This window comes from Symsagittifera roscoffensis, chromosome 1 (assembly GCF_963678635.1).
Source record: "Symsagittifera roscoffensis chromosome 1, txSymRosc1.1, whole genome shotgun sequence".
Taxonomy (NCBI): Eukaryota; Metazoa; Xenacoelomorpha; order Acoela; family Convolutidae; genus Symsagittifera; species Symsagittifera roscoffensis.
Genome location: NC_087062.1, coordinates 18,586,593 through 18,602,231, shown reverse-complemented (window position 1 = coordinate 18,602,231; position 15,639 = coordinate 18,586,593). Strand labels below are relative to the sequence as shown.

Genomic DNA, 15,639 nt, shown 5'->3' with positions numbered 1-15,639 from the left:
TTCAAGAAGATAAATTTTGGAACTTATGCGACTGATTTTTTATTTTGGAACCATTTAATATTGAAACCTATGGGAATTCACCGCCATATTAAGTACGAATTAACCCCCACACGCCATATTAAGCTTACGTAGCAGTATTTAGACAACCGCGTATTCAGACTCGTCAGTATTTAGACAAATACTGTATTAACCAATCAGAATTGAGACAAGGAAGAAATGAATAATTAATAATTATTTATTTCGTGAATTTGCTTTCTCATCTCGATTCTGATTGATTAATATGGTAATTGTCTGCTTACTGACGAGTATGAATACGCTGTTGTCTAAATACAGACCACTCTCCCCCTATTAAGTACATATTAACAAATCAATCATCCCCTCACACGCCATATTAAGTACATATTATCAAATCAATTATGGCAAATAAGCTTCCTTCAACCAATTTGGAACGATTTCCAAGACGGATTCAATCTCCGCTTACGCGCTAATAGCGCGAAATATATTGGGCATCAATTGTCGGAAATTGGCCAAAATGGTAATTTTTAAACCCCCATCACTTTACGAAAAGTGATCACAGGTGAAATGTCTTTCCAAACTTAAGCTCAGGATAACAATACTTTTTGAATGATATAAAAAATTCCCGTCAAAACTGGCTAGATTAAAAGTCGAAATTTGTCTGAAGAAGAAAAAACTACCCCGAGCACAAATATTCCGTTATTTCCGTTACGAAAGTCGGAATAATAGTCAGTGTTAAAATCCTTACCATTATTTGTACTTAATAGCTGGTTATTGATTAAAATGAACACTTTCAAAATAGACACATTTTATCGCAACAATAATTGCGTCGCAACAATATTTGCAACTTAGGAGAAAAAAAAAACATAATTCATAATATAACTTCTCGTTTCCAAATTTAAGCCAGGAAAATAATAATAATAATAATCATAATAATAATAATAATAATAATAATAATAATAATAATCATAATAATAAAGGATTTAGGAATATAATCCAAGGGTTCGCATGAAACGATTTAACGCCAAAGCTCGATTGTTCGCATAAAATGATTTAACGCCAAAGCTCGAACGAACTCATTTGCAAGTAAGAGCTGAAAGATGAGAACTGAGTTTTATTATTAACTTTCATCTTTAGTCTGAATGAACAACAGTATTGTTTACTGTGCAAGTTACACAGAAATCACAGATTATGTATCAAAAAAACCTAAACAAGGAAGGAGTTTTGCCTAATTAATGGGATAAACTAATTATATAGATCTGTAAGGTTCGACGAACTGGAAATTTATTGAGTAGCCCTTAAAGTTCTTTCGTAAGGGATTTCAGCGATCCAGTGCATATAAGTTATTCTTTGATGGAGGACGTAGCCTTGACAACGCTTAGAAAGCCTTCGATTACAAGAAAAACAAATGGAACAGACGCATCAACATTGTCAAAGGCCTGTCGCTAAATTTAAGAACAAGGACGACTCTTCATTCTTTTATAGCCTAATTGTTGTGATAAAGAAATTTTTGCTAAAAAGTAAATTTCGAACGTTTTTGTAACTATGTGCATCGTCAGGATTTTTACAATAAACTAATCTAAATGACGATAAAACATCAATTTACTAATGTTATTTACAATAAATCAGATACAATTTGGTTCTAAACCATCGTGATAAAAAATTAGCCAATCACAGTTGACCTCTAATTTACTATTGAGATTAAAATACTTTTAACCTCTAAAATTAATAAAACATTTTAAAATTATTTTGTCTGGAAGTTTCTGAGTCATAATTTCGATTTAGACATGTACGTTTTAAATAAAAAACCAAAAATATTTTGGGACTAAATTTTCAGTGTTAACTCCCTGCTCCTAAACTCATCGCGCGTGTTCAAGCCCGGTTTCTTTTTCCTGATATGTATTGCCTCTAGTGTTAGCAATTTTGTTTGGTTGTTTGACCTATCTATAATTTCCCAACTAAGAACTACGCTATTCTATTCTTTTAAATACTTGTAAATGCTTTTTATCAGTCAAGAGTTATAATATTTTCCCCAATCTAAACATTACTTTCAGAGCTAAAATCTTTCAAAACGATGATTTTCACTTTTCTTGCTATAGTTTTAACGTTTTCAGTTTTTTGCTCTCTGCTAAATTGTTTGTTTTTGCCACAACATTACCCTACGTGTGGCAAATTTATGGCTGATCAGAGGCATTGCCATATTTGCAACCGCAACCTCAGAAAAGAAGGCATTTTGTGCGTCATTTGCACAGCATAAATCGACGTCCCATGTAGCGGGCTGATAAGCAGCGAAACTTTTTATGATGGGTTCTCCTTCATACAATGCAACCCCGAGAACTTGGCAAAAAGGTCTAACTCCATCAACAGACCACCAAGTACAGAGTCCATCACAACTCAAGAAGGAACATCTTCAGCAACACCCGAAACAAACATAGTCTCAAACGCAACACAAAATAATCCATCGCTCCAAGCAATCACAACAGTCTCCTCTGACCCCTGGAAGCTTAGCGACCAACAACTTAAAATTTATAAAACGTCCTTTTTAAATATGTCGTTAATTGGAAACAACGCAGCATAGTTCTAAGCAAGAACAAGACCAGTTTCCAATTCATGGAACTACTGAACGAGCAACAGTTGTCATTAGTAGAAGAAACACCAAATTCTAGCGTCACAAGGAAAACAGCAATGATTATCTACATCTACTGCTCCCCAAAACTAAATCAGAAACAAACGGCTTATAATCCGAAACTCTGAGCAACCCTATAATTTTGTCAAAGCCAGGCCTACTAGACGAATTTTTCATTGAAGCGAAAACTCTCCCAATAAAAAACCCAAAACATACGGAGTGCGAAGTAAAGTGGAAGTTAAAAATTCGATGAACAAAAAAGTTCAGGCAAAAAATCTGCCTTCATTGCTTGCCTTTCAGGCATGAAAACAAAAGGAATAGTTACCCTAATAGAAGTCCTTGGAGTAAAACGAGTCCTTAGTATCCTGGAAAAAAAATACCCCATAGCCAAAGCAGCAAAAACTAACTATATAACTGAAGTAAAAAAGACACATTGCCATTCCATACATAGGTGGAAGTGCATCTACTACATGACAGTTTATAAACCACTCTTGACTTGAGGTCATTAGAAAATGCTGACTTCAGTGATGGTAAACATGATTCTAGTTTTCTTGTGGTGAAAACCACTTGCACGTTAATTAATTTTCGTAACCTGTTAGCAAAATATTGGCTCTGGTTACCTCTATATTGCACCATCAGCATTGAGGGCTTCTCATCCTTTGGTGATTGAACTGACAAACACCTCTCACTATCCAGGGACTTGTCCTTGCCCTCGATGATCTTGCACAAGGCGTCTGAAGCCACCTTTGCGGACCAATTTTCAGGGTACTGATTTGTCAGCCATTGCGCCCTATTAGTTTCCATAGCCTTATCAAATTGCTCCCAGCTAGATGTACTCCTAAAAACCCTGTGTACAGTGCCTTGGATAACACTACGCTTAAACTGAGTTGGGGCGCAGCTTCTATAGTTCAGCATAGTCCCTGTATCTGTTGGTTTTTGATACCAACTGCGAGTTACACGCCTACCCTGCGATACATTTATGTTCAAATCGAGGAACGGCAAATTCCCCTCCGAATTAGTTTTCTCTAGAGTGAACTGCAAATTTGGATGAAGAGAATTGGCGGCATCGAGAAGACAACTCGGCTCCCCTCTGACTGTTCTAACAATGTCATCCACTTACCTGAGGAACAATTTCACCTGAAGAGTATCCTTCTCCTTGTTCTTAGCTCGGCAGCAGCTTTCACAGTACCAGATTATCTCGGTTATTGATGCGTATGCGTCATCATATTTTTTTCCGCATTTTAGATGATACCAGTTTCGGCAACTCTCGCATTCAACCCTCTTTGATCTATATGTGACTTTCCTGCTAAAACATGGGCACAAGCCGTTTTTGTCATTAACTTGCTGTACCTCCGTTCCCACCGGTATTTCTTGTCTTAGAGCAAACTCGTACTCATTCAGCCATAAGTTTACCAGAATTACAGCGAGGGACGCGCCCATTGCTAAACCATCAACTTGTACATACCATGAATCATTACATTTGAAATATACTTTGCTGACCGCCATATTCAAAAGCCTTTTCATGGTTGCTCTTTGAATTTCAGGAGGAGACTCCTGGCTGTACAGCTTCTGTAAAAGCAATTTCAATTGCCTCCTTCAGGGGAACGTTGGTGTACAAACTTTTCACATCCAGAGATATTATGGTTTCATCCGGATCTAGAGCAATGTTTTCAATTGTTTCTCTAGCCTCTTTAGTATTGATTTCTATATTTGCTCCATCGATGTTGTCAATAAACTTTGCAAGCATTTTGTTAAGATTCTCATACGACCTGCTTGGAAGTGATAGTACTGGTCGTAGGGGTGTCTCATCCTTGTGTACCTTAGCTAAACCGGGTTGTCCCCCTGTTGACCTCCTCTTTGAATATAACTGATCACTTATCTCGTCTCTTTTGTTCATGGCTAGTAATTCTTTGTTAATTTCCTTCTCAATTTTCAGTATCACCTCATCAGTGCTTGCATCTTTTTTCACAAACTGAGCAGATTGCAACAAGGATTCCAGCCTTGATTCATACGTTTGTTTCCTCATTATGCAAAAACTAACCCCCTTATCAAAAGGCACAGCCAGCAACCCATTATCTTTGAGATATTTCCTCGTTTTTTCAACGGCTTTGTCTCTTGGGGTTTGCCTTACAATTTTTGCATAGGCCTTTGCCGCGGCTTCTATTTCACATAACGTTTCACCAGATGTTTTTTGATTTTTCAATTGTGAGAGGAAAATGTTAATATCCGCCAAAAAATGTGTTTCGTTAAGTTTGTCTCTAATGGGATGCTTCGGGCCCATTGATAGCACTTCATATACCCATTCAGGCAGTTCAATTTTATCAAGTATCTTAACTGATTGCTCATTTCTCCCCGCAAGAGGTTTATCTTGTCTCTCGGACAGTTTTTCTAACTTTTTTTAATGGTTTTCTGATGTTGTCTTTAAGCTTGCCTCAACTTGACGCCTCACGAAGCGGAAAATGGATGCCCACCACTGTTCGTCAATTTCTTTTTGCACCAGTGATCTTGCTTTCATTAGCATCTCCTCGTACTTTTTCCTATCCACATTTGCCCTAGAGATTTCAGTCCTTAGTAGTTTCAATTGAAAATTATGCACAGCTTGGTCCGAAAAAAAAACCCGTTCTTGGGGACCCTAAACTTCAAAAAGGCCGGTATAAGATCATTTTTCAGACTTTTTCTCAGAAACTTCAGTCTATGTACAGATACTCGAACTTTTTTAAAGAATTTTAAATAGTCTAACACAATTTTCCAAGTTAGTTTTCTTTTTAAAATTTGTCTGAGCCAAACAGCAGGCAAAAATACTGTAGTCATTGTTTTGCAGGCCACAAGTAATGAAGCTCACAAGGCACAAAGCAAAATAAATCACACTCTTCTCACCCCTGTTTTTGAAACGCAGACACTTCCTCTGCCTTCAGCTTCTGCTCACGTCTTGCTTTCGCCTTCCTCCTTGTCTGTGATGGTCTCTGTTGTTTGCCCCTGATATTGCCAATCAGCTCTGACAGCCTTTCTTTGTGTGCCATTACCAATCGCAGAGATTTCAGCTCCAACTCAGCACTCTGGTGCAGCTTCAAACATTCCTTGAGCTGCTCCGTGTCGTTTTGCTTGGGTTTTTATTTAAAACGTACATGTCTAAATCAAAATTATGACTCAGAAACTTCCAGACAAAATAATTTTAAAATGTTTAGTTAATTTTAGAGGTTAAAAGTATTTTAATCTTAATAATAGTTTAGAGGTCAACTGTGATTGGCTAATTTTTTATCACGATGGTTTAGAACCAAACTGTATCTGATTTATTGTAAATAACATTAGTAAATTGAGGTTTTATTGTCATTTAGATTAGTTTATTGTAAAAATCCTGACGATGCACATAGTTGCGAAAACGTTCGAAATTTACTTTTTAGCAAAAAATTTTTCAATTTTACTTGGAAAGAAAAAACATTGTTGTGATAAACTTATTAAACAGTTTCATGTGTTATGACGTTGAAGTTACAGTTGTAAAAAGAAGGCCCGGGACAGGATTTTAGAGACAGGCTCGTCAACCGCGATACTCCCTCTCTACCCGCAGGCCCCCGCCGGAACCTCTACCTGTGAAAACCAGTTTGTATTAATTTTTTTTATTTGTTTTTACTATCCTTTCTTTTCTCTTATATACAGTTCAACTTACAATCAATTCTTTCTCTTTTTCATCTATTTTGTGCTCTAGTTAGTGCAGATCCGTGCTGAAGTACAGGCCAAAGTGGCTTCCTAAGTGGAGTATGAAACTGGTAATATGAACCTCAATGACCAAGTACTGCAGCCCCAAAGTTGTCGGAGCCACGGTTCACTCATACAGAGGTGCAGAGCTAGACGACCTTGCCTCCACTGACGCACAAAATGCCTTCTTTTCTGAGGTTGCCTCGCGTGCAGAGCTAGACAACTTTGCCGCGACAGTCTCGCGACCTCGCAGAAGCCGAACTGCGTTACCATAGTAGCCGACTTTAACGATCAATCATCTATGGATCCAGACTTTGCTAATGATTGGAATGTGCTTATTATCCCCAAAACCGTCCTCTCTGCAAATAACTAGAATGAAGAGAAAACATTGTGCTCTAAATATTTCTTTTAATTACTTGTAAATACTTTTTATCAGTCAAGAGTTATAATTTTTTCCCCAACCTAAACATTACTTTCAGAGCTAAAATCTTTCAAAACGATGATTTTCATTTTTCTTGCTATATTTTTAACGTTTTCAGTTTTTTGCTCTCAGCTAACTTGTTTGTTTTTGCCACAACGTTAACCTACGTAGTGCAAATGTAGCGGGCTGATAGGCAGCGAAATTGTTTATGATGGGTTCTCCTTCATACAATGCAACCCCGAGAACTTGGCAAAAGGGTCTAACTCCATCAACAGACCACCAAGTACAGAGTCCATCACAACTCAAGAAGGAACATCTTCAGCAACACCCGAAACAAACGTAATCTCAAACGCAACACAAAATAATCCATCGCTCCAAGCAATCATTACAGTCTCCTCTGACCCCTGGAAGCTTAGCGACCAACAACTTAAAATTTATAAAACGTCCTATTTAAATATGTCGTTAATTGGAAACAACGCAGCATAGTTCTAAGCAAGAACAAGACCAGTTTCCAATTCATGGAACTACTGAACGAGCAACAGTTGTCATTAGTAGAAGAAACACCAAATTCTAGCGTCGCAAGGAAAACAGCATTGATTATCTACATCTACTGCTCCCCAAAACTAAATCAAAAGCAAACGGCTTATAATCCAAAACTCTGAGCAACCCTATAATTTTTTCAAAGCCAGGCCTACTAGACGAATTTTTCACTGAAGCGAAAGCTCTCCCAATAAGAAACCCAAAACATACGGAGTGCGAAGTAAACGGGGAAGTTAAAAAAATCGATGAACAAAAAAGTTCCGGCAAAAAATCTGCCTTCATTGCTTGCCTTTCAGGCAAGAAAACAAAAGGAATAGTTACCCTAATAGAAGTCCTTGGAGTAAAACGAGACCTTAGTATCCTGAAAAAAAATACCCCATAGCCAAAGCAGCAAAAATTAACTATATAACTGAAGTAAAAAAGACACATTGCCATACCAACCCCTCTAAATTCGAACAAATAAACGCCAAAACAGTTCAAAAATCAACCCTGAAAACACACAGAAGCCACGGTTCCTCATGTCTGGATGCGTGCAAACGGAGAAGGATGTTAACTCACTTCAATCAGACATCCATTGAGCTTTGCAAAACAATTGCAAAGCTATTCTTTACAACAGCAATTACAGTTCACCCCCATGACAACCTAATGGCGTAAAACTCGTGTCTTCGGATGCCTCTGGAAAAAAATCTAGAGGTAAGGCCTATTGGTAAAGAAGGGGTTCTGAGACGACTAATTGGCAAAACCACCACCCAATATATGAAATCATATCTTAAAAATATCGGAAAATTTTTTCCAACACTGCCTAGGCCTGAAGTGTTGAATCGAATACGCTATCCACAGCTTGTGGAACGAGTTTGAGAAACCGGAAGCGGATTCCCTAATACTTGTTGTTGCGGAAAATGCGTCCAACTCTCTGAATAGAGAACTTGCTGTAGAAGACGCAGAGGTTCTTTTGCCCTGCACTACAACATGCGCTGGTCACCTCAAAAAACATTCCTCAAATTTATGTGTCAATAACAAGGTTTTGACATCTACTGAAGGCACATTTTAAGGTGATCCCCTCGCAAGGGATATCTACGGAATGGGGATAATTTCACTGATCGAGATCGTGCAAAAAATAAATGTCACCCAGTACTGGTACGCAGATGACGGAAGCGCTGCAGGTGATCTTAAAAATTTCCGTGCAAAACTCGAAAACCTGGATGTAGACAGAAAGGCTTTCGGCTACAATGTGAAGCCTTCCAAATGTCAACTCATATTGAAAGCCGTCACAAATGCGCCATAAATCTGTTTGAACCCACAATTTTTACAATGGTTGATGGTTTTGGAGTCCTTGGATTGTTTGTAACAACATCATCAGCATGCGATAAATACATTGAAGATGATAATGAGAAGACAACTCCCTATAAAAATGCTTTCCAAAACAGCTAAAACGTCACCTCAATATGCTTTCTCCTGTAACACAAAAAGAATACACAATAATTTAAGCATCCTAACCAGAACAACTCCGGAACTTTCAAGAAAATGGACGAAAATGAGAAAAACGTAAGACAACAGCAGCTTCCTTGTTACTGAAAAAATATATATAATCGTTGAAGATTGCAGAATTTTCGCACTATCATTACTAATTGGACAATTTTATCTCCTCAGTAACTTTGATTTTTGCTGCAAATACGTTTGGTAACAAGCCATTTGTGATCCATTGGAAAACAGTGATCCAAAAATAGCTGAATTGAACAACTTTTGATAAATCGCAATATCAGAACATCTCGAAAAAATGCTTAAACTATAGAAAACTGCTTGTCAGAAAATATTAACAATAAATCTAGCATCACAAAAAGGAGCATATGTGCTACTCTTAGAAAGTGAACTTTTTCCATCAACAAATTAGGCAAAATAAGAGTTTTAAAATAGTTTAGATCTCAGATATGGTTGGGAACCACCAAAAACGACACTTACAAACCCATGTGGACAACCACTTACACTGACCCACTCTCTACTCTGCCTCAAAGTGGATGAACTCATTTAGGACATAATGAATTTCGTTTTACTTTTACGACACTCCTGGACGAAGTATGCCATGATGTTGAGGTTGAGGCGAAACTTCATTCATTGGGAAGCGAAAGCTTTCACAACAAAACAATCTCTAGTGAAGATGACTCTCCACTTGACATCAAGGCGAATGGACTCTGGAGAGGCCTATTCATTCTAACCTTTTTCGATGTAAAATTTTCAACAGCAATGCTGAATCCTGCTCCAAAACTATATCTGACGCCTACAAATATAATTAGAGTGTCAAACGATAAAAAATCAAAAAAGAAGTATGAATGTGGAACACAGCAGTTCAGTTCTTCTGAATTTGCGTGTGGTGAAGGAACATCATCAGGCTCTCCAAAAAATTCTGAAAAATTTTTTTTAAAAAAAACAGCTAATTAACTAAAACTTTTTTATTTCGAATAAAAGCTCCATAATAAACAAAAACTATATACAAACTCGACCAACTAGACCCTGTTAAAAAAAAATTTTGAAAATCATTGAAAACCGCAAACTTGACAAAATTAAAAAATTCCAAAATCTTTTTCTGGATGGTTTTCAGTAATTAATTTCAAATTGAATACGATTTAAATAGAAAAAACCTCAAAACTTTTCACATCATTATTAGCAGTACCCTTGTTTTCATTGCAGTACTACTGTTATTTCAATTTCGGCTGAAACTCAAATCACTATTTCCTATTATTTACAGTATTCCTGTTATCTTGCACTGCCCCAGTTGATTCTTCCAGTACCCCTAACTGAGTAACTCATAAGTGTTACGTCTTACGCCAGATGCCTTCATTAACTTTGTTACCTTCAACGCCCAGCAGCAGTAGAGGAACGGAAACTGAGATCAAAATTATTTTTGGCTAACAATGGTTTCCAATATATTAGTAAAATCCTCAACGATCTTTAAAATCATGAAATTTAGAACTCAGAGGAGGCCGCGGTGAAACGCAGAAGTCAATTACAGAGACGAAAACTGTATACCCAGAGTTAATCAGAGAGTCAAAAGCGATAGCAATCATACAAAGAGTAAAGCGATTCTCGATATTGAGCAGCCATAATATAAGCTTCGAAGAGTTAGACACACTCAACAAAAACGCATTACTCGAAATTTATTCTGACCTCTACGACCGAAAGGAGGACTATAGAAAAACCATGGACCTTATCAATGAAACAGGAGGAAGCACAACTGGAACAGAAGAAATGACGCAGGGCTTGGGGCAAGATTCCAACATCAGGTATCCTAGTATACGTGATTTTGAATAGTTTTTAATTCCCGTGGACGCCAAAAAATCAATCCTGGGATCTAGCATTAGAGTGCGTATCATAACCTAAACGATCATTATTATTACTATTATCCTTTTTTATAGGGGTAGCAGTACCGAGGAAAAAATCGAAGTTTTAAATAAATGTCCTTGCTCGGACTTGAATTGCGTTATTGTGCAGGATGATCTCAAACTTGTGTCATTCCCCCATATGGCGCAACCAAATTTTTCAGTGAACGCTAAGAATGACGTTAAGCGTCTTAATAATGCATTCTACACTGAAAAGAGTCTCAGAACATTCCAGAACATTGAAATTTCAAATTTTCGATTGTACTGGAATATTTTTGAGAAAAGCTAAATATGGCAATTTTGATTATGGCAACGTGACAAACAACAACAAAAACAGCCGAATACCAGAAAACGAACAGTCGGTAGGAAGAGAAAGAAATTTTGACACGAAGACAAACCTCCGGACACGACACGTTCGTGTGATAATGCACTACGCGAAGAAGCTGAGTGAAGCCGGTGTGTATAGTTAAATATTCGACACAACTCCGAACCCTACATACAGAGCAGCAAAATCAAGAAGTAACGACAATGTTTTCTGGGAGAGGCTAGAAATGGAGGCCTGGTGCCCAGAGACTATTTTAACAAACATTTACCACCTTTTAGCCACTGCAATGTCTGGAACGTATTTAATTCAACTCATTATTAATGTTTTAATTCGAGGCTTGAGACGAGGAAAAGGTCAATATATCTCTAATTGATCTAATACAGAATTGTCACTAGAAGTACCTTTAACTAAGTTTTCTAGCCTTGTTTTTAGTAAGAATCACGTTGTCTGGGGATCTGAGACCCATCTATGAGGTTATTTTTGCATTCAAACAGAAGCTGAACAAATTTCGTTTGACTGATTGCCCAGGAGCGGTAACATGATGGTTGGTTGTTAAACAGACCGGAAATCAATTTCTACGTGAAGACGGCGAAAAACGAATGTAATTAATCTATTTGACGTCAGCCAGTCGTCATTAGATCTCTTTCTACGCTCCGTTGCTGTGTATTTTCCGCACGTATGTTAAAACTCAGTCTTGAAATAAATATATGATCAAATGAATGAAATCATATCAAAACACAAGGAGCCAGTGGACATCATTAACAAAAAAAGATGACTGTGAAACAAATCATAATGTAGATATATACATTCTTTAAATAAGTTTTACTCACAAATCAAAACTGGGATACCGAGTGCTCAAAATTAACTCAATGATAAACAAAAATAATGATTAGGTTTTTGTCTATTGGGATAATATACATTTGAAAAAAAGCATGGTGTATCATTTTTTTGCAAAACTGCCATCTCTCATTTGTCTGCCATTTTCAAATAACTTACCCAGGCCTAAAATTGAACAGAGCTTCACTAATCGCAAACGCAAAAGCTCAGCGAATAAAAATCAACCTTATTCACGGACACATACGAAATATGAAAGCCCTAACATGCTTAACAAATAATCTTAGTTCAATGCGCAGGTCTGATATCGTTAAAGCTAATTTTTTAGAATATTTCAAAAATAGGTCTGGTATTTGAAAATTTCTTTTTTCTGAATTTACATTGAATGTAATTTGGTCACTAAGTAGCTTACTTCTTCGTATGTATTTCAACAACAAAAATAATATTATAGACAAAGCATTGAAAAAACCGGTCGGAAAATTTTTTCCATGGTTTACCACTAATTTAACAAGTAAGATATATCTCACGCTTTTACTAAAAGCCTCTCAAGCCCACATTATTGATTTTATTAGTAATATTATCATTACTTGATTTATCTTGTCTATCTTTCTTGTCATCGCTAAAAACAATCGTTATGAGGCTCGCTTTTTCATGGCTTAGAAACAAACTATTATGCTCTGGAGACATTCCTCCAAATCTAGGTCTAAATATCCGAAAAACTGGAATACTGCAAAAGCAACATCATAATTTCACACTATTACTGCAGAAGTCTTACAGGAAAAGAGGTGATCTTCAAGAACTAGTACACAAAGGCAGATATAACACAATTTACGAAATCTCTCATACATGGTTCAATAACTCCAATGACCATAACTTACGGACAATGGATATTAAACAGCTCACTGCATTTCGCCGTGATAGATCTACAGAAACAGTGGTGTAATGACAAAACGCAGAAGCAGTGGTGTAAGAGTTTTGATACCAAAAACCCTGAATCCTAAATTACGCGATTACCTAAGCTTTTACAATGACAAGCTTACTTCTTTTTATGTATTGCGCCAAAAAAAATTTTGTTATAAGTAATAAGTAAAACGGGACGGAAAATTTTTTCCATGGGATGCCACTAAATCAACAAGCACGATAAATTGAGTGCCTCTCAAGCTCATCTACTTAAAGCCTCTCAAGCTCACTTCATTAAAAGTTTTATCATTAATTGATTTTTTGGTTTTATCATTCTCATCATCACTGAAAACCATCACAACTTCTGCATAGCTCAGAAACATACCGTTTCGCTCTGGAGGCCTTCATCCAAATCCAGGTCCGAACATGAGTCTTGAAAAAATATCGGAAAAACTTGACGACTATAGAGGCAACATCAAGGTCTTATATCTAAACTGCAGAAGTTCAAACCGGAAAAGAGGCTATTTTAAAGAACCAATGCGCAAGCGCGGTTATAGCACAGTTTATGGACTCTCCGAGACATGGTTCAAAAATTCAAATGACTATATTTTATGAACGCTAAACAACAAACAAGTTACCGCAATTCGCTTTGACAGATTCGAGGAGGGCAATGATAAAAGCGGAGGCAGTGGAATTATGATTCTCAATCCCAGAAGCCTAAAACCTAAGCTTCGTAAAGATCTAAATTTGTTTAGTGACAAACATGGCAGCATCTGGTTGGAATTTGAAACATCTAACAATAAAATTGAAAGATCTACCTGATACAAAATCACTTATAACCCTAACAAGTTCAACAAAACTGAGTTTATCGGTAGTCTTGCTATATTTATTGCTTATGCAGAAGCTACAAACAAAAAGTTGGTAATAATGGGAGATTATAATTTAAACTAATTTTGCTATTCAGAAAAAAATCTCTCAGCACAATTGTAACGCCATATAAATCAGAAGTTGCAAACAAATCAACATCAAATCATTCGGAATCACTTATTAATTTTGTCGTTACCAACCTAAGCTTAATGAATCTAATCATGGACGCTGTTAGTTTTAAGCAACCTATCAACACGGACCACTTAGCTACAATATCTTTACAGACTTGTAAAATTTGAAAAAAAAGTTATTCTTTTACAACTTATGATAAATCAATTTTTTCAGAAAACGATTCAAGATGGCTCTATCAAAAGTCAATTGGAGAATGTTTTATCCGCAATACCATCCAGAAAAACTATTTTGAAAGTTAAACACAAAGTTAGTTGGCTGCATAAAAAAGCTCGCCAAAAAAACCAATTTTTATAGGTATTCATAAGTCTAATTTAAGCAGCTAATCTCAATGATGACAATTTTATTTCAGAACTATTCAGTTCAAAAACCACCGAGCAACAGAAACGAAATTTTATAAACGATACCGAAAATTCCACAAAAAACAGCAGATAAAACAACACCAATAAATGAAGACTCGTTAGGAAACTGAATAAACAACAGTTTGAAATTGGCAAATTTCATAAAATACTAATTTCTGAAATTAAGCTACTTCTCTGACACAAAAACTGAAAAAACATTGCACAAAAAAATTGAACCAAAAAGTTATAAGCAACACAACCTTACACAAAGAAAAAAAAACATTTTATCTTTCAATTTATTAGTAAATTTGAATCGGAAAAAATTTACTAACCGAACTTTTTGTTAGAAAACCAGCAAGCTCGTCTGTATTTTTGATATGAGCCCTAATCGGCTGCAATTAAGAAAATCCTCACTTGACTTTCTTCATGAAACAAAACTTGACTTTCTTCATTAATAAAACAAGATATTTTTTGTTTAAGACACAAAAAAGCTCTTGTTACTCCGTATACAAAAAAGACCAAGAATTAGCAGAAAACTACAGACCATTATAAATAAGAAGCGCATCATCAAAAGTTTTGAAAAGTTGTTACATAACAAGTAAATGAATATCTATTGAGCAATAACTTTTTAAACAATACTCAAAATCGTTTTAGATCATCATAATCTACTATGCATGCAATATTTTACTGTACTGAATTCTTCCGTAGCCATACTAGGCCTATCAAAAGCTTTCGAATCAATTGATCAAATTTTTCTGGTTTTTGATTTAAAAATCTGGGTTTCTCGGAATCGGCTATTGAGGCAACAGGCAACAAAAAACTGTAGTAAAAACACAAAACAGGATTGCATATCACTCGATCAAGGGGTTTTAGAAGCAAAGTTTCATTACTTTTAATTTTCAACATCTGCATAACTGATCTAAGCAAACAATTACCCGAAAGTCGCAAACAAAGTGCAATATGCTGATGGTACATTAGTTTACTGCACCCATCATAATGTTAATTTCGCTTTTCAGCATCTGCGAGAATCTTGTCAAAAATTTTCACATTACTTTGCAAGATTTTACCTAAACACAGTATACCACTAGATAATAATACTATTGTAGTGAAGTCACAATTGTAGTATTTAGGAATTATGCTTGATCAATACCTTACATTCAAGGGCGAAATAAAAAACATGTTGGTAAAACTGGCTTGTGGAGTTGAAGCCCTTCAATCTACTATACCCATCGATAGAGATCTCCGGAAAAATACCCATCGATTGAAATCTCCAAAATGTTATCTCTACAAAAAAAAACAGAATATTGTACCAGCGTATAGAAAAATCATTAAGGAAAAAATTCGCATTTAAGAGAACTAAGGGTCAATTTTCCAGAAAAAGTTCAACGGTCATTACATCAAAAACTGTTTCTCAAAGCTGTAGATTTAATATTGAATCAAATTCAAGACCAAGACCGTAATTTAATTTGCAATTTTTTAACTTTAAAACAAAAAAAAACATTAAGGTTTAAAAA

The 15,639-nt window shown here is 36.1% G+C and overlaps 1 protein-coding gene across 1 annotated transcript in view; it reads right to left on the bottom strand.

Moving 5' to 3' along the window:
- LOC134839461 (uncharacterized) overlaps positions 1 to 15,639 on the bottom strand; it is a 595,847-nt gene that overhangs the window by 372,238 nt on the left and 207,970 nt on the right. The window lies entirely within an intron of this gene.